Source organism: Triticum dicoccoides, chromosome 7B (assembly GCF_002162155.2).
Source record: "Triticum dicoccoides isolate Atlit2015 ecotype Zavitan chromosome 7B, WEW_v2.0, whole genome shotgun sequence".
Classification (NCBI taxonomy): Eukaryota; Viridiplantae; Streptophyta; class Magnoliopsida; order Poales; family Poaceae; genus Triticum; species Triticum dicoccoides.
In genome coordinates, this window is record NC_041393.1 from 362574378 (window position 1) to 362593404 (window position 19027).

Genomic DNA, 19027 nt, shown 5'->3' on the forward strand with positions numbered 1-19027 from the left:
GTATCCGCCGATTATTGGGTCGAGCACTAAGGCAGCCGAGCCCCCGTGACGGATACTAGTCAGATGATCCCTGCGATCGAAATTGATCGGGCAGGCCGACCATGGGTTGAATTTGGGGGCGACAGGCTCTATAGCATATACGTCCCGGAGTGCACGTTTGCGCTCCCTCTTTGGGATATGAGTGACATAAATCATGTTCACTGTTTTAACCTCCGGTGGAAATTTCTTCTATCCCCCCATGTTCGGATGGCGAGATTCGTCTTCATCTTTGCTTTGCGGTCCCTTCCCCTTGTGTTCGGCGTTGAGCTTGCCGGCCTGCTTGAAGACCCAACATTCTCTGTTGGTGTGATTGGCTGGTTTGTTGGGGGTGCCATGAATTTGGCAGGATCTTTCGAGGATTTTGTCTAGGCTAGACGGACCATCTCTGCTGCCTTTAAGTGACTTTTTCTGTTGACCGGGTCTGGAGCCCCTGAATGTGGCGTTTACCACTGTATTGTTCGGGCTTTCTCCATTGTTCTGACGTTTGTTTTTATTTCGTTGTGGCTTTCCATTGCCATCCCTGACTTCAGATGTGCCAGGGTCGCTGGTGCTGCTACGGGCCAACCAGTTGTCCTCTCCCGCACAAAAGCGGGTCATTAGTGTAGTTAAGGCTGCCATTGTCTTTGGCTTTTCCTGTCCTAGGTGTCTGGCCAGCCATTCATCTCGAACACTGTGTTTGAAAGGTGCTAAGGCTTCGGCGTTCGGACAATTGACGTTTTGGTTCTTCTTAGTGAGAAACCGGTTCCAAAGCTTACGTGCTGACTCTCCGGGTTGTTGGGTTATGTGACTTAGATCGTCTGCATCCGGAGGTCGGACATAGGTCCCTTGGAAATTGGCCCTAGAAGCGTCCTCAAGTTCTTCCCAGCTTCCAATGGAATTTTCTGGGAGGCTTTTCAGCCAGTACCGAGCTGGTCCTTTTAGCTTGAGGGGTAGGTATTTGATGGCATGTAGATCGTCTCCGCGAGCCATATGGATGTGAAGAATAAAGTATTCTATCCAGAGCGTAGGGTCTATCATTTAGTCGTATGCCTCGATGTTCACGGGTTTAAACCCTTCTGGAAATTCGTGATCCAGCACCTCATCGGTGAAGCACAAGGGGTGTGCAGCACCCCTGTATTTGGCTGTGTCGCAGCGCAGGCCCGATGGTTGTAGCGTTCGGTGTTGGTTCCAAACAGGTAAGTTACCTGTATATTTGATTTGATGGCCCTGGTCCTGTGCGGGAACGTGTTCCCTGGATCCATAAATGGACCTGGTTCTGCCAGCTCTTTTCTCCAGGTCTTCACATAAATCATGTTTCTGGTTCTGGGCTGCGACCTCCTTTCCTTTATGGGTAGGGGGTGTGGTTTTGTGTGCGGTGTTGCTGGCCATGCTGCCTCTATTATGAGGTGGTCAGCCTGACTGATCGGCCGTATTGTTATTCGGTGGTATGGGCACGATAGCATCCTCGTCGAATTCGGGCAGCAATTTGTGTTTTGGGTAGCTATTTGTTTGGCGATTACCGCCGTATTTTTCCTCAGTGTCGAGTACTGCGTTCCATTTATCAATGAGCGTATCCTGTGCGGCTTTAAGTCGTTGCTTATGCTTTTTCAAGCTCCTCGCGGAGGAAATAAGTCTCTGGTGGAGGTGCTCTTGTTCCAATTGTTCTTCCGGGACAATGAATGCATCGTCACCCCGACTGCTCTCCTCTTTGGAAACAGGTTGGTAATTGGAGTCTTCAGCATCGCTATGATCGGACAGGGGCCCCGGACTGTGTTTGCCATCACCTTGCTCGTCCATCTCCATTGCTAGGTCCACGGTTTCATTATTGTCTTCGGCATCGTCTGGGGTGTTATTCCCTCTTGTGCCGGTATCACTATTTTTACCATGGCGTGGTTTCGAGCAGCGCCGCCGACATCGGCACTTTGGCTGATTTCCAGGAGTTTTATCCTCGACTGGGTCCTTTTTGTCATCGCCGTTGTCTTCTTTGGGTGTATCCAGCATGTATATGTCATATGAAGAGGTGGCTGTCAAGCGCCCTGTGGGCGGTGGCTCCTGTTCTTCTCTGGCTTCATCGTCCATACCATCGATGTCTTCGGAGTCAAAATCAAGCATGTCGGTTAGATCATCGATAGTGGCTATCAAGTGGGTGGTGGGTGGGCAACGAAGTCCTTCGTCATCCGCTTCTCACTCAAGCCGGACGTTGTTCGGCCAAGAATCTCCTGACAAGGAGAGGGACTTTCATGAGTTTAACAAAATGCCTAAGGGTGAGTGTTGGAAGATGTCCGCAGAGTTAAACTCTAAGATCGGCGCTCGGTCATATTCGATGGGTGCGGATACACGCGGTTCGGAGCCTATGGCTGGAGACGAGTCTGAGGTTCCGATGACACAGGCCTTGTTAGAGGTCAGATCAGTGTTCGGCTCTAGCGCCATTGAGTCCAAGGCTTTTGTGGAGAGGTTGAGCCTCCCGTCCTCGGATGGCGCGCTCTACTCTGGATCTAGGGCCAGTGTGGTTACATGCGCAATCTCCCGCACACCATCTGATGACAGATTTAGGTCATGTTCATCGTGGTGGCATGGCGCGACTGTCATGGGCTCGAATCCGTTGAAGATCAAGTCTCCGCGAATATTGGCGGTGTAGTTCAAGCTTCCAAACATGACCTAATGGCCAAGGGCGTAGCTGTCGATCTGCTCTAGATGGCCAAGCGAGTTGGCCCACAGTGCGAGGCCACCGAATACGAAGATCTGTCCGGGAAGAAAAACTTCACCCTGGACGATGTTGTTGATGATTGAAGGAGCCATCAAGCCTTATGGTGATGACATAGTGGAACTCTCAATGAAAGCACCAATGTCGGTGTCAAAACCGGTGGATCTCGGGTAGGGGGTCCCAAACTGTGCGTCTAAGCCTAATGGTAACAGGAGGCGGGGGACACAATGTTTACCCAGGTTCGGGCCCTCTCGATGGAGGTAATACCCTACTTCCTGCTTGATTGATCTTGATGATATGAGTATTACAAGAGTTGATCTACCACGAGATCGTAGAGGCTAAACCCTATAAGCTAGCCTATGGTTATGATTGTTGTTGTCCTACGGACCAAACCCTTCGGTTTATATAGACACCGGAGAGGGCTAGGGTTACACAAAGTCGGTTACAGAGAAAGGAATGTTAATATCCTAACCACCAAGCTTGCCTTCCACGCAAAGGAGAGTCCCATTCGGACATGGGGTGAAGTATTCTATCTTGTATCTTCATAGTCCAACAGTCCGGCATATGCATATAGTCCGGCTGTCCGAGGACCCCTTAATTCGGGACTCCCTCAGTCACCCCATGGTACAATCCCCACCACGGCAAGTAGCACGGGAGCCACAAAACCAAGATCCCAATGACATCTCGATGGCCTCTTACGACCCTCGAGTGCGTCAAGGCCAACAGTGAGCCCTGGAGAACAGGCGGAGGGGAGCCGCACGCATCGTCGTCGAGCAGCGCCGCAACGACCACTGCCAGTCCAATGGGTGCGATGGCCCTGAAGTCGACGAGCCTGCCATCGAAGATGGTGGGTGCCTGCCTTTCGAGGTTGGGTGCCCTGCTTTCACCCCGTGAGCTGCGGCAAGTCTTTTGGCCGTCCGCTCGCATGTTCAAGCCAGAGATACCCAAGAAGTATGATGAGAAACTGAACCCGGCAGAGTTCTTGAGCGTCTACACCATCGCTGTTGAAGCTGCCCGAGGAAGAGATGAGAAGGTGTTCGCCAACTACTTTCCTTTGGCACTCAAGTCAAATGTGAAGTCTTGGCTGATGCACCTGTCAGAGAACTCCATTTCGACCTGGGTTGACCTGTGCCATGGGTTCATTGGCGATTTCACGGGAGGCCACCAAGAACCAGGGTGACGCAGTGACTTGCAGCTTCTCCAGCAGAAGGAAAGAGAGACTCTACGGAAGTACTTGTAGAGATTCTGCCGAGTCCACAGAAACATCCCAGACATCCACCCAACAACTGCGATATCTGCCTTCCAGTCCAACATGCGTAACCGCAGGATACGTTCCAAGATGAATGTTCGGGTGCCCAAGACTATGAAGGAGCTTTGCACCTTGGCGAACAAGTGTGCTTGGGTGGAGGAGGGAGGAAACTTCCTGGAGAGGAAGACTGCATCAACATCAACTCAGAAGATGACGACGAGACCACAAGTTAGAAGAAGAACAACAAGAAGCGGAGCAAGAAGCTCAAAGATAAGGCAATGATGACCGTTGAGGGATCAGGCATGCCTAGTACCGGCAAGAATGTTAAGGCGGAAGCCCTGGCAAGGAGGCCGCCACGTGCGCTGATTGCCGGGAGGCTGCGGCTGCTGAGAAAGCTGGGAAAAGTCATGGACCGTACTGCAAGATTCATCAGACCAAAGGCCATGATCTCCAGGATGTCATCAAGTTGAGCAAATTGTCAAGAGGCAGAGGGCTGAATATGAGAAGCATGATAAAGAAAAGGGTTAGAATGGTACTGGCGGAAAGGGCCAGGGCGGTGAAGCAAATCGCCCCAGCAAGGCTCCTCGGAATCAAGGGAAACCGCCAGGGTCCAAGAGAAAGATAATTGCAATGATGAAGGTGATGGAGGGAATGAAGAGGAAACCAGTGAGCAGGAATTCCAGAAAGCCACTGACGCCCTGTGTATTGACGGGGGTGCATATTTGCACTCCTCTCACGGCCAACTTAAACAGTGGGCACATGAAGTCAATGACATGGATCCAGCGGCGGATTCTCGGATGCCGCTCAAGTGGTCACACACGCCCATCATCTTTTTTGAAGAGGATCACCCCGACCGCATCACTGCGGTAGGGTGCTTGTCGCTGTTGGTCTCACCAACAATCCACAACCTCAAAGTCACAAAGATGTTGGTTAACGGTGGGGCCGGGTTGAATCTGATTTCCCCAAAGTTAATAAGAAAACTCCAAATAGCAAAGGAAGAGCTTAAGGCCACTAGTACATTTCAAGGAGTCAATCCCGGCAGGAGTCATCCTAAGGGAAAGATAACATTGCCAGTGACATTCGGAGGAGAGTTGAACTACATGACTGAGACGGTTGTGTTTGATGTGGTTGACCTCCCCCTACCGTACAACGGAATCCTTGGGTGTCCGTCCCTAGCCAAGGTCATGGTGGCATCCCACTATGCCTACAACACTTTGAAGATGCCAGGGCCGATGGGCGTCATTTCCATTCGGTCACAAAAGAAAGACGATACTACTTGTGCTCATTTTTTGACCTGGGTTTGCGCATATGTGACATATACTTGAGCGCTTGTAGCTGTACAAAGCTCGTTGTTGAGGCCAACCATACAAGAGGGTGACAAGGTTTCATGAGATTTCCTTGTCAGTTGCAGGGATAATGACCATGGAAGTCGCTGTCCAAACTGTTGATGTTGCGTTATTGGCCTTCACACTCATTGATTCTTTCACCATATGAGATGTATCTCTACTTATCTTTATTGGGCATGACTCATGAGTTTTGCTAAATCCTTACCTTCCTTAGGTAATTTTGCTTGGTCATGGTTGTATCCTTGAATGAGTGACTTGCATGTCCGGGGATACATTCTCACCGTATAGATGGAAAGTATGTAGTCGAACACTTGATTTCTGAAGAAGACATATGCCATGACTGATTTCTACTTCTAACAAAAATATTGTTGATCTGATCCTTGATATGTACCGCCATTTATTGCCAACTCACTGTATAATCTCTGGGTACAGTGCAATAGTGTGTTACTGATGTGTACTAAGTGGCTTACGAGAGAAGCCATCTGAGTAGCTTGTTGAGGAAGACTTGTGAGCTTATGCTCGAAGTTTTTGCCTGGGTAGCATGCAGAAGAAGTCGTGATAGCTTAGACGTGAAACTTGGCCTGGGTATCATGCTGGAGAAGCCAGGGTTCCGTATTTGAGAAGCTTCTCCTCGGATTGCTTGTTGAGGAAGATTCGGTTTCTTATGTCAGAAGCTTTTACCGAGGTGCCTTGCATTGGAGGATTGGGTATCTTGGACCAGAATCGATCCACGTATCGTACTGAAATTTTTTGAGGACCCTTGCATCATAATATTATTCTGATGGCGTGTGGAGGAAGTCTGACCTTCTTATATCAACAACTTCTCACGGTGATAGGTGGACTAGGTACCATACATACTCCATAATATCTATGTGTTTGGTTACTATCATTATAAAAGTTATTTGACTGACTTCCTTGGTCATAGAACATTTTGGCTTTCCTTCCGTGATATAGCATATTTCCAATTTTTATTCATAGTTGAATGAGACCTTGTATACGAATCATACCTTATACCGGAAATGTACCATTGGTCTTGTGCTTGCCTTATCTTCCTGCTAGTTTGATCATTATTGCTACGAAAGGGGCATAACAGATGAGGACTTGCTCTTGATATTCGATTAGTGACACCATTTATATACCGAGCAGATATTCCCAACATAATGCAGTCAACTGAGAGTGCCATGTCGTTGAGCTTCCATATCTTTTATACCCTTGCCGCTTCTTTGAGTTCGGCGTCGGTTGATGAACAACTCTTTATAAGGAAAAAGTAATGTAACACCGGGCCCCAAAAGAAGCAAATAAAAAAACTCAAACAAACAAAAGAATAAAAAGGCATACAAACCACACACAAGCAATATCACATATATGCTATCCACCCAATATGCACACCTACTTAAGCACACAAATCTCGCGGGATCTCCGGTACTAGGATCTAATCATGTTGTCATGGTGTGCATGAAGACGAAGCAATGTGTGGAAAAGCCGGTGTAAACATTGCTACACCAAGTGCTGGCCTAGCAAGGTAACAACCATGACTAGCCCGGGGGCGAGGACGTACTTGGTAACTATGTAGCGGGACACGAATGTCACGACCATATTTTTATCAAGCGGACGGAAGGGATGAGTACTCATCCATGGAAGAGGATAACAAGGAAAGCTGAGTCAGGTGACATTGCCCTTTCTTGATAACTAAGATCATTAAGGATTGCCAATGCAACAAAAAGGTGTGTTTCGAGGTAGCAACCGGTCTACCACCGGAACGATAGGGATAGCTAGAATGAAGAGATCGGTGTGATACCTGAGCACCATTCCTTAAAACAGTGTCGAGATCACTTGGCATCACTCCGCTAGGACAGAAATGACACCAAACACCGAAGAACAGCCAAGAAAGGAAAACTGGAGGGATGCAAGGGGCTAAGCTGTAGTGGATCCATACTGATGCCGGCTACACTCACAAGATAAACCATTAACAACAAATAATAAGTATATATGCATGCTATGCAACAAACAAATGCAGAACCCAAATGCAACAAACAAGGTAGACTCTATATACTGATTACTACCGCTCGTGTTAACTAGGGTGTCCTACAACCAGACCTGCTTTGATACCAAGCCTTGTGGCACCCCGGCTCAAAGAGACCGGAACGCCCCGTATTCCAGCCCAGAGATCAAGGTGAAGTCTTCAGGAATACGACACTGCTTGACATAGAACAAATCAGCTCTTATTACAAAGGATAACTACAAGGGTCTGATGTTACAAAGGATCGCATCAGCATGGTGACACTACACCAGCGATACCATGCTTGCTCTATGCTAGCAGCAGAACAACTCATAGCAGCAGCATACTTCTAGTAGCGGAACAACGACTAAGGTGGTGAACTCCACTCCAAAGGGACTCTACCTGGGACACGATCTAGCTCACACACACAGAAACCTCGACAAACAATCAATCACAGCATCACCTGCAATCTGGCATGACACGCCAGGTCAGTACATTGAATGTACTTGTAAGCTCACAACAACCAAAAGCATCACGGCAAAACAACAACATAGCATTAAGCAGGTTAATTAAATTAACAACTACCATGATGTGAAAGCAACTACTAAGCATGATATGAAACTACTAGCATAAACCAACATCTCAGATCTCAAAAACCATCTCACTCTCGGCTATCTGCCCAAGCCATGTACCATCTCGATCACCTCAGGATCCACATGATCACACCATGATCAAAGAATCCACATGATCACCTCGTGACCACATCACAAACTGAATGATCATCCTCAAGATCATCCCAACATCATCATCGTCATCCTGCCAAGTTGTTACTGATCACATCATCGACATATAAGCCAACTATAAGTCATTCCGTCATGTGAGTGTTAATCGAACAGTGTGCCCTAGTACAAACTGTGCCCATGACCGAGGATGCGGCTATCGATAGATTAAACACACACACACACACACACTCTCTGCAGAGGTTAGCACACTCTACCCACATCATAGAACCCATGGCCTATTACTCTCATTCAGGTGGACCAACGATGTTCCGACAAAACCAATCTACTGCCATGACACTCTCCCGGCCACTCTGACCAACACCCCCTTTGGGTTCAGTCCTAGGTGGCCCCGATGCAAAGTCGTGACATCCAACGGCCACCATCGTGGCAAAACATAAACGGTCCCAAACAAGGACAAAAAGGGCCCTATCCAACTACGGGCACACAAGGCTTATGTCCGCCTACCTGATCAGGGTGGCGCGCACCCATAACGTTCCCTCGTTGGAGGCATCGGTGAGAGACATGTCAATAGATCGCATTAGGGCCTTCCCATAAAGGCAAATGTGGTTGCATTGGAAAAGCCCGATTCAGTGGCACCTAACCAACTTAATGACAGAATTTATCCCCAAAGCATACCTGCGATAACTGATACTTTGACATCATCTATCAAATTGTGATCCAAGTCATAGCAATATCCAACACCTAATCCAAACCATAACATAGCCATAACATACTCTCCGAGGGTAACCAAGTAACTCAAAGCTTGCAGAACCCAAGAACGACAATACTACTACTCCAACAACAAGCACAAGCCACCAAGCTAAGATCATAATATCAACTATCATCATGAAAATAATCATAATAGCCACCAATAATCCAATGGCAACATGTCATTCCCATCTGCAAACATTAGTTCTATAAATCCAAGCAATACCATGGCAGTAGCAAGATTAAGATAACTCCAAGAAATTCCAAGGGTAGATCCTTTGTTACTAATGCAATATTTTAAGCAATTTAAATTAAATAAACCATATAATTGCATTGCAATCATGAAAATGGAGGGCGTGGCTTGCCTTTCTCCAAGAATAAGTGGAAAGCTCCTAGTCGTCATCAAGCTTACAAAACATACTGAAAAACATTTTTGAAAGATTTTTTAAATACTCCATAATTCCTTTTTCTCTGTCCAGAAAATCTAGACAACAGAGAAAAAAACAAATTCTACCAAAAAATAGAGGAGGTTAAAAGAAAAATTATGCAAAAAAATAGTTCATTTGGACTTGTAGTTTAGGAGTAACTCATGGTCAAAGATGTGGTCAAATCTGGATTTAAATTGATTTTAAAAGAAAATCAAAAAACCAAAGTGGGTCACATCGAAGGCGTAAAGTGGAAATGCGCTTCCACTTACGTACCCCTTTAGTCCCGCGTGGAGTCGCTGACCGGTGTGCCCTTTGGACAGGTTTGGAAAGAGGGGGAGGGGAATAGAGGGACGGTGACTCACCGGCGATGGCTCACCAGCGTAGAGGCCTCGGGGGAGCTGGGCCACGACGGGGACGGAATGTGCGCACGACCACGGTAACGCCCGTACTAGAACCTCCTCGGAGGATGGTCGGACGGCGGCGGCGTCGTCATCTTTGGTGGAGGTGAGCTATGGGTGCTGGTGGAATCGGGGATTCCGGCCACCATCCAAACAATGGAGGGGTGGGGGAGGACCAGCAAGGCACTAGGAGCTCGAAGAGGCACTCCGGAGGGACTAGGATGGACTAGAGTGAGAGGGAGAAGGAGATCGCCGAGCGGCGGAGCTCTTCACCAGATTTGAGGAAGAAGAGCAGCCTAGCTCCACTGAGTGGCTCCAGCGACAATTGAGGGATGGAGAGGATGAGAGGTGAGGAGAAACGTGCCTGGGGCGGCCTTAAATAGAATGGGAGGATGGTTCCAGAGCGCTGGCCCGCCATGGCTCACGGGCCGGTCCGGCGATGGCCGTGCTCATCACGGAGAGGGTGGAAACGACTGGCGAGAGGAAGAGGGGCTCACGAGAAGAAGAACAAGAAGAAGAAGAAGAAGAAGAAGAAGGAGCCAAGGGGAACAAGAGGAAGCGGACGGGGGCAGACAGAGCCAAGTGGCGCACAGAGTGCTCATGGGCGCAGGTCGGCTAGCTCCGGTGAGGACGCTTCTGGAGAGAGCAGAGGTGGAGGGAGATGGGTGAGGGCAGCAGAGTCAGGTCGGCAAGCCCAGATGCGTGAAGGACACCGAGGCTGAGTTGCGCGACGCGTCCGGACGTGCAAAGTGTGGTTAATTCAGCCAGAGCGCAAGCATTGCCATTCCAGTGGTGCAGTCACCACTGTGCCCGGCATGGAGAGGACAACAGGGTGTGCCCTGAGATGTCTGGTGATAAGTCCCTGCATCATAGAGGATGTGGGAGTAGATGGATCAAGAGAAAGAGCCAAGGAGAGATGTGAAGCTTCACTAAAACTTTGTTGTATCAAACTGAATCGGGATACAGTGATCAACAAAGAAGAGCTTAGGGCCAAATGAGTTGTCTGGTGTTATTAGGCTAGGAAGGACTATGATCCTATTAAGTTTGAGGAGAAATGGACCACAACTTAACATAGTTGCTTTGTAAGTGCATATTTTGTCCAGAAAAGGGATTTGGATGATGCACTCACATAGAGTAACCACTTGGGCTCAAAATTGGCAAGGCATGGTTATTTGGACATATGAAGAAATAGTACTTGCCAAAATTGTACTTGCTTCACAAACATCCTAACTGTCCAAAAACTTGCAATAGTATTGGTGAAAAAATGGCTTGATGAACTGGTCTCAACTTTGCTGGAGAGATGTCGTTTGGGTAGGATCCTAATGTGGTAATTTCTCAGAATTAATCGAGCAATATAAATCATACTTGCTTCACAACCTAAAAATATTAATAGAATCAAAGATTTGAAGGTGTGCTCACATAGATGAAGGGATGGAGTTAAAATGGGAGGAGAGAAATGATATGAGCACATGAAGATGCATGCAAAATTTCAACTCATTTGGATACTCCTAGCTAGTACTTCCTTCACAATGGCTTCTGTCTGACAAAAACTTTGAAAATTCACTAAGGAAGATTCACTAGGCAAATGGAGCTGAATTTTGGCATGAGGTAACGATTTGGTCATGAAAGAATGCCCCAAAAGTTTGGGAGCAAACAAGATATGATAAATGGCACTTCCTTCACAAAATGCCATTCAGGACATAATAGAAAAAGGAATATTGGGGGAATATTCTCGAACTGGCCAAGGAAGGATTTTCACACATTTGAGCAAGATATTACTCAAACAATTTATGAGAATTATTTGTGAATTTTTGGATGGACAGAAATATAGGTTGCTTCACAACCTAGGGCAAATGAGGTTATTCCTTTAATAGAAAAGGAATATTTCCCCAAGAAAGAATTTGAGAGGTGGGCTAGGATGAGGATGATGGCATGACCTTGGAATGATTTTGAGAATGATGAGCCACTAGTGAGGAGAAGAAATGATGATCTCCTAGGTTTCATGTCCAAAGAGCTGCTCCAAATAGAAAATCAGAACAAAAACCAAATAAATCTAAAGAAAAAGAAAAGGGACAAAAATTAGGCTGTTACAAACCTTCCCGCCTTAAAGAAATCTCGTTCTTGAGATTTGGTTGCTCAGGGAACAAGTATGACTTGAGGACACCGTTTCCAACTCGGGCATCCATTTCCTTTATATATTGTTCCTTAACAATTTCATATCATTTTCTTACCTTGCTCTAGGGTGGTTTGCTTCACCCTTCCCAAACTCTGATGGGTCTTTCCTTATATACCAAAGCATTATACTGATGTTGATACTTTCATATCTGTTAGTGATATTCTGAGCATGACTTCCCTTTAGTCGGGAAAAACCATTTACCTAGGCCATTAGGTTGTCCAAAGAATTGCATGTCTCCCAGGTTCAAACAGTACCAAGAATCATGGCCACTCTTCTGACGAGATCTGACTGCCCAATAGTGACACTGACTCCTCTTGGTTTGATACTTTGGCTTCAGCATGAGATATTTACCAAAGATTCGACTTCCTTCCATCATGAGCAATATAATGGAGTATGGGCTTGTAGATGTAGCATACCTCAAACTTTGAGACTGGCCTGATAGAGATGCTGATGGAAAATGCTTTTCCTGACAGACTGTATGTGCACTTCATTTTGCAAGTGGGTACACCTGATCTGAGTGATTGTTTGACAATTGGCTTACCCATGTTGTTGATATACCCATCTGTGGCAACAGACTGCGGGGTGTTTTGACACGGTTGTCGACATCAAACTGTGGAGGAACTCTTAGGTCTGACAGAATAGACTGGAATATCCCGCATTAACCATTTGAAGCGGGTCAGTGAAACACGAGGATAGCGTAGACCTCTGAGGGTACGTTTTTGTGGATCCATATGGAATCTTGGCATCCAATAGTTTTCGGTATCCGATCCCTGATGGCCGCAAAAATCATCATACCTTAGCTTTCAGTTTCTCGTTCTGCCGATGATTTTCTTTGTCAGGGTACCATACTGAAATAGCTTTGCCACCTGCATCTTTGATTATTTGCGGCAACCACGTGGGTAGTGCAATCTTTCTGGCATCATTACTTGTGCTCGTTTTCTGACCTGGGTTCGCGCTTATGTGACATATACTCGAGGGCTTGTAGCTGTACAAAGCTCGGCTAAGGCCAACCATACAAGAGGGTGACAATGTTTCATGAGATTTCCTTGTCAGGTGCAGGGAAAATGACCTTGGAAGTCGTTGTCCAGACTGTTGATGCTGTGTTATTGGCCTTGGCACTCGTCGATTCTTGCACCATATGAGATGTATCTCTACTTATCTTTATTGGGCATGACTCATGAGTTGTGTTGATCCTTACCTTCCTTAGACAATTTCGCTTGGTCATGGTTGTATCCTTGAATGAGTGACTTGCATGTCCGGGGATACATTCTCACCGTATAGATGGAAATATATGTAGTCGAACACTTGATTTCTGAAGCAGACATACGCCTTGACTGATTTATACTTCTGACAAAAATATTGCTGATCTGATTCTTGGTATGTACTGCCATATACTACCAACTCACTGTATAATCTCTAGGGATAGTGCAATAGTGTGGTACTGATGCAGACTGAGTGGCTTATGAGAGAAGCCATCTGAGTAGCTTGCTGAGGAAGACTCGTTAGCTTCTGCTCGAAGCTTTTGCTTGGGTAGCGTGCAGAAGAAGCCCCAATAACTTATAGACGAAACATGGCCTGGGTATCGTGTTGGAGAATCCTGGTTTCCATACTTGAGAAGCTTCCCCTCGAATTGCTTGTTGAGGAAGATTCTATTTCTTATGTCAGAAGCTTTTACTGAGGTACCATGCATTGGAGCATTGGGTATCCTGGACCGGAAGCGATCCACGTATCGTACTAAAAAAATTCGAGGAGCCTTGCATCATAAGCTTCTTCTGATAGCGTGTGGAGGAGTGTGAGCTTCTTATATCAGCAACTTGTCATGGTGATAGGTGGACTGGATACCATACATATTCCATAATATCTGTGTTTCTGGTTACTTTTATGATAAAAATTTGACAGACTTCCTTGGTCATAGCACATTTTGGCCTTCCTTCTGGAATATAGCATATTTCCAATTTTTATTCATAGTCGAATCAGACCTTGTATACGAATAATACCTTGTACCGGAAATACCATTGGTATTGTGCTTGCCTTATCTTCCTCCTGGTTTGATCATTATTGCTGCGAAAGGGGCATAACAGATGTGGACTTGTTCTTGGTATTCGATTAGTCACTGTCAGATATCGGGTTCCGGCAAAACCCTTAAGGTTCAAACTCTGGGGTGCGCACGAAGAACTTCTCCCTACTGATCCACGTCCCAACGCCTCGCCGAGAATCTAAGCTACACGATGAACAACACAAGGGACACAAGGTTTATACTAGTTCGGGCCACCGTTGTGGTGTAAAACCCTACTCTAGTGTGTGGTGTGGTGGATTGCCTCAGGGGTTGATGATGAACAGTACGGAGGAAGAACAACCTCGCGAGGGGTGTTCTTGAGCTGGTGCAGTGCTCTGCTTGGGTGGATTCGATCGTCTCTGGATGAGATGTCGATCAGATCTCTCTCCTTTCCTACTGTGGTGGCTATCTCTATTTATAGAGGCCCTGGTCATCTCCCCAAATATTGAGCGGGAAGGGAGCCAACAACGGCCATTTTGAAGGGGAACATCTAGTACAAGTTATCCTGACTAAAGTTGGTGTTCGGCTACCAAAGGCACTGGCGATGACGCCGTCTTGGGCTCCACGGTGACCTCCATCCTGCCGTTCTGCTGGTCTTGGTCCCGTTGCACCAATATGGTAACCTTTGCTTGATGCCTCGGTACTCCACGCCTATGCTTGCCCCCTTTGCACCAAAGAGGAAACAAGGACACTGCGCAGGCTGGCGCCCGCCTGGTCTCGATCGTCATGGCTTGCGTCATGAGCACCTCGCGAGGTACCCCTGCCTTGATCTCTCCGCCTCCTCGCGAGCCTGCCTGGTGAGGCCGTTCCTGAGGAAGCCTTGTGTCATCCGCCCCGCGAGGGTCTTGAGCTTGGGTTGATGAAGACGGGTCGTACTGGGCCTCTACTTGAGCTACGCCGCAGGCAGGCAAGTCTGGGGACCCCCGTTCCCAAAACACCGACATAGCCCCGGGGCCCAAGGCGCTCTCGGACTTGGCTTATCAGCGAAGCAAAAGGGCAAGTGTGGAGCGCCGCGGGCCCCAACAGCTTGTGGCCTTGGGTGCCGCATGGTAGTTGATTGGACGTGGGCGTCTCCGCTTCCCCACGCTGCCCCAATATCCGCCTGGCTAGGTGGCCACAAAACTGTAAACAGTTGTTCTCTCCTTGCTGCCCGCGTGCTTCCTGTTCCCCTTTCTTCCTTGAGCCTCTATTTCTGCCTCCAATCCGACTTGAGCTCTACCCCCTCCCATTGCCATGGCGCCAACAAAAAGGGAGAAATGGAAGAAGCCCGCGCCTTCGGCCAGCTCGCCTCCGGCAATCGCGCCCACTGCCGGTCGGTCGCTGATACTCAATCTAGAAGCCTTGGACAAGGTCCGCTCCGCTCTCGCCTCCAGATTCAGTGAGTGCGGAAGGATGACGGCTTGGCCTGCATCCCATGCCTCCTTCGACAGGTTTGTCATGGAGGTTCGATTCTTCACTGACACCCTATGGGCTGGCCTGGTTCCTCCCTTCTCTGCCTTCTTCAATGCGGTGCTTTCCCACTACCAGATCCGTATGATGCATCTCGGTTCCCAATCCATTACTCTTCTTGCTATCTTCGCCTTCGTCTGCAAAGATATGGTGGGCATTGCCCCTTCCATTGGCCTCCTGCGCCACTTCTTTTCCTTGCGCCTGACCGACCCATCATAGTGCTCGGGGTGCGTGAGCTTCCAGGCCGTGCTAGAGACGTCCACCTCGGGGATTGATTTCGGCCTTCCTACTTCCATGAGCGGGTTCCGGGAGCGGTGGCTATACGTGGATGTCGGGGTGCCTAGCCCCCTGCTCGCGCATCCGACATTGCCCGCTATCCCCAATCGTGGTTGGGGTCACAAGGAGCTCGCGAGCCCCCAGCTCGCTTTTATCTGGCGCCGATTCGAGAGGTTGAGGAAGCTTGGCGTGACTACGCCCAAGGTGGTGAAGGAGTTCGTCCAGTGTCGCATCGCCCCTCTCCAGCGCCACTCTTGATGGATGTGGACCTTGAACGGGCATCAGGACCGCATGAGGCTTTAGGAGGAGATCTTGCGCCTGAAATGCTGAGGAAGGTGCTGATGGTCTTGACTGGCGACCCCTCTCTGGGTGACATCCGGCATGGGGGCGGCCTCCTGTATCTTTGCTCGGGCAGGGCCGAGTTCACGAGGCAGATGTGTAGGATCAGAAGTATGTCTAGGGGGGTGATTAGACTACTTGACCAATTAACAACTTATCCTTTTCCAAATTTTAGTCGTTGGGAGATTTTAACTATCTTAGCACAAGTCAAGCAATCTTCACACAATTCAAGCAAGCATGCAAAGAGTATATGAGCAGCGGAAAGTAAAGCATGCAACTTACAAGAATGTAAAGGGAAGGGATTGGAGGATTCAAACACAATTGGAGACACGGATGTTTTTGTCGTGGTTCCGATAGGTGGTGCTATCGTACATCCACGTTGATGGAGACTTCAACCCACGAAGGGTAACGGCTGTGCGAGTCCACGGAGGGCTCCACCCACGAAGGGTCCATGAAGAAGCAACCTTTTCTATCCCACCATGGCCGTCGCCCACGAAGGACTTGCCTCACTAGTGGTAGATCTTCACGAAGTAGGCGATCTCCTTGCCCTTACAAACTCCTTGGTTCAACTCCACAATCTTGTCGGAGGCTCCCAAGTGACACCTAGCCAATCTAGGAGACACCACTCTCCAAGAAGTAACAAATGGTGTGTTGATGATGAACTCCTTGCTCGTGTGCTTCAAATGATAGTCTCCCCAACACTCAACTCTCTCTCACAGGATTTGGATTTGGTGGACAGAAGATTTGAGTGGAAAGCAACTTGGGGAAGGCTAGAGATCAAGATTCATATGGTACGAATGGAATATCTTAGCCTCAACACATGAGTCGGTGGTTCTCTCTCAGAAATCTTAAGTTGGAAGTGTAGGTTTGTTCTGATGGCTCTCTTCATGAATGAAGAGGAGGTGGAGGGGTATAAATAGCCTCCACACAAAATCTAACCGTTACACACAATTTACCAATCTCGGTGGGACCGAATCAACAAACTCGGTAAGACCGATTTAGTAAACCTAGTGACCGTTTGGATTTTCGGTGGGACCGACATGCAACTCAGTAGGACCGATATGGTTAGGGTTAGGGCATAACGTAATCTCGGTGAGACCGATTACACAAACTCGGTGAGACCGATTTTGGTAATAAGCTAACCAGAGAGTTGGTCAGGTAAACTCGGTGGGACCGGTTCGCTCATTTCGGTGAGACCGAAATGTTACAAAAAGGAAACAGAGAGTTTACATTGCAATCTCGGTGGGACCGATCGCTCATCTCGCTGAGACCGAAACGTTACGAAGGGAAACAGAGAGATTACAATCCCATCTCCGTGAGACCGAGATCCCTATCGGTGAGACTGATTTGCCTAGGGTTTGTGGCAGTGGCTATGACATCTGAATTCGGTGGCGCCGGGTAGAAAGAATCGGTGGGGCCGAGTTTGACTTTTGGTTTGGGTCATATGTGGATATGAGAAAGTAGTTGAGGGTGTTTGGAGCATATCACTAAGCACTGTGGAGAAAGAAACTCATTAAACAACACCTCATCCCTCCTTGATAGTATTCACTTTTCCTATAGACTCAATGTGATCTTGGATCACTAAAATATAAAATGTAGAGTCTTGAGCTTTTGAGCTTGAGCCAATCCTTTTATCCTTAGTATTTTGAGGGATCCACTTTCCTTATACATGCCATGCCATTCATTGAGCTTTTCCTGAAATGTTCATCTTGGAATGATGTTAGCTCAATGAGCTATATGTTGTTAGGAATTACCAAAACCACCTAGGGATAGTTGCACCTTCAATCTGTCCCTTTTTGGTAATTGATGACAACATATAGATCAAAGCTTCGACAAATAATAATAAGAGTGAAAAACATTGTCGCTTTGAGAAGTATGTGATAAGCAAGAGCTCCCCCTAAATTTGTGCATAGTTTAAGATTTGCTTTGGAATGCAAATGCACAAAGAGTTAGGCCCATGGGTTACTCTTCCATGTCACATACATCTTGGTGGAGCGCTCAAAATAATAAAGATTGAATACATGCACTCATCACCAAGCAAAGTGAAGGATCAAATAGAGATAGATGGGATAATGTCATCCAACAAGCATAAATGTAGCATATGATCAAACACATGATCATCCAGGTATCACACAGACCTAAAGTATCTCAAACACGCAAATAAAATTTAACCACCAAAGCAAGAGAGAACAAAAATGAAACTCTCTCTCTCGAAGCCTATGATCTATACATTTTTCTCCCCCTTTGGCAACAAGTTACCAAAAAGTTCCTAGAAAATGCATTGTACAATGTCGTCTCTTAGGCTTGGTATTGATGTGGTGGTGTAGATATGACTCCAAGGATGAAAGCTTCAGTTGATGTGGATGGAGCTGGAGGTGTAGGTGCTGGAGCTGGTTGCACTGGAGCTGTAGGAGCTGTAGCTGGTGCAGATGAAGTGGCTCTGGTGTTTGTCACTGGCACTGTAGCTGATCTCTGAGCTCTAGGACTCTGGCAAATGCATATGTGGTTGTCTTGCCCTTCCTCTCCTGCATATCATCCTGAAGCTGCTCAACAATAGACTGGATCTCAGTTACCTTCACATCCAAGTCATAGAACTTCCGCTCCATGATCCTCTCTAGGCTCTCCTGGTTTTGAATCAAGGTGGCCTGCCCTTTCTCAATCCTCAGAGTGGATGCAATCAAGTAGCCTAGTTGATCTTGTTTGCTCTTTAAAAAGTACTGAGGTGCCTCTTCCATTGTTGGCATATTGGTAGCCTTCTCCGTCCTTGCTTTCTCCTTCTTTGCTTGAGCATGCACAGAAGATGGTTCATCTTCATCCATAACCACTTGGTTGTCCTCAAAATCTGGAAAGATAGGCATGTGATCCTTGTCCAATAGGTATGTGCCTATGCCCATCTTGGAGTTTATCAGCTCTTGGATTTGTGGGGCATACCCACAGCTTCTCTTCTGGTCAGCTGCTGTCCTCTTAATAGTCTCAACTATGAGGCTCGTGACCTCGAACTTTTGAGGCACATCAAATATGTGTAGCAGATTGATAGCATGGCCTCTGATCTTGTTGTGATCACCCGACTTGGGCAAGAGTGTGTGTCTAAGGATCCAG